The sequence below is a fragment of the Grammomys surdaster genome, unplaced genomic scaffold (assembly GCF_004785775.1).
Source record: "Grammomys surdaster isolate TR1022 unplaced genomic scaffold, NIH_TR_1.0 67, whole genome shotgun sequence".
Classification (NCBI taxonomy): Eukaryota; Metazoa; Chordata; class Mammalia; order Rodentia; family Muridae; genus Grammomys; species Grammomys surdaster.
In genome coordinates, this window is record NW_021604569.1 from 13210038 (window position 1) to 13211968 (window position 1931).

A 1931-nucleotide genomic window follows, 5' to 3' on the forward strand; every position below is an offset into this window, starting at 1 on the left:
TGGCACAGAGGTCCTGCGAGCCCCGCTTCCTCTGGATTCTGCGAGATTGGGTGCAGAGCTGCCTCACGGGATCCGCAAATGCTCGGGCCCAGACCGGGCCAGGAGCGAATTCCTGGGTCCCAGTGGGTCCCGGTTGCTCCCTGTTTGGGGTGAGTGCTGCTTTTTCCTTACCTGGGATGCTGCGTGAGTTCAAGCTTCTGGGAGTCCCTGTTTCTCTTGGTTTTCTGGAGTTGGGTACGGAGCTGCCACCTGTGTCCTGCTCTATGCTCGGGCCCAAACCGGAAGTCTCCCCACTGTTCACTTTCTTTGGTCTCTTTCCCGCAATTGTCTGTTACTACAGGGTTAATTATAATTTTCATCAGTCATTTGAGATGTTCTTATTATTCTTTGTCTTTTCCTCTTTTTTCTCTTGTCCTCAAATTCCAATTTTTGCTGTTTAAGATCTATTTAGCATTTTGCCATGGTTTATATTTACTCTAGATATTTTAAAGCAAGAGAATTTTCTGGTTGCAAATCCATTGATAGTTCAGGTCTAGAATTTTTTCTCATAAATGGCAAGTGTATGTGGTGCTATAGGATGGACTATCTCAGGACTGACAATGTGATAGGAACAAATACTCAGGCTTATGTTATGTGTGTGGAAACTATGTGTACATCCTATTCACTTTTTTTCTGTTTACTTCTGTACCAGCTGTTTTTGTGTGCCAACCTGACACAAAGTAGATGCAACAGAGAAGAGGGAGTTTCAGGTGAAGAATTGCCTCCAATCCAGCTATAAGGCATTTTCTCAATTAGTGATTAATGGGGGAGGGCCCATTCCATTGTGGGTGGTTCTGAATTTTATAAGAAGGCAGGCTAAGCAAGCCATTTAAAAGCAGACCAGTAAGCAGCATTCTTCTATGGCTTCTGCATCAACTTCTGCCTCCAGAATCCAGCCCTGCTTGAGTTCCTGTCCTGAATTTTTCCAATGATAGTTTATGACTTGGAAGTATGAGTCAAATAAACCCTTTCTCTTTCATTTTCCACATTTCCAACTTTCATATTGGTCATTGTGTTTTTATTGTAGCAATAGGAACCCTGGCTAAGACAACTTCCTAGCAAACTACCTTGCTATGTTGTTGTCTGTTTTTACATCAGTTACTAGCTACAGAACACAAGACTGTTGTGCGGGTCGCGCGCGTAGTGGTCTCGCCGGCAAAAACATACACACACGCACACACACATACACACCAGAATCCTTCCGTAGAAACACGTTTATTCCCATAAACCAAAATGGTGGTAGAAGACCCCTCCCAGCCCTGGGAAAAACCCTTATATACCCTAGAGCGGCGTAATCATCTCTGATTGGCCACAAACTCGTAGCGCGCCAAACGCCGTGGGATGGGCTTAGCCTTGGCGGGCTTTACATGGCACATGCGCACTTTATTTGTTTACTAGGAAGAATTATGGCTGACAGCGCCACCTAGCGATGGCGGACTTTGCCAGCTCTGCCGCGGCTCCTAACAGACTGTGCTAAAACATCTGCTTGTTTTCACAGCCTTGTTCTTATGAAGATTCAGTGCCTCCAATAATTTGTCATTGCTGATAATGAGGCACCTTGCACTCCTCAGCACCTACATTATCATATTGGTTAAAGCCAGCTATTTTTATCATTGCCCGGTCCAGGCTTAAGATCCCTTTCCCCTGGTTTACAGTGAAAATTGGCAAGCTTCCAGGTCTGCAGAAAACAAATCAAACATTGACCTGGTGGTAATGTTTTTCCAGAATCTAAAGGGAAGCACTAAACACATGTCTGCTCTTAGTGTTGAGGCAGATAAGGTGCCAGTGATTCTTCTTTGAGAAGGAATTTTCAGACAAGCTTCATTATCATTTAATTTGCATGATTCTCTCTCTCTCTCTCTCTCTCTCTCTCTCTCTCTCTCTCTCTCTCT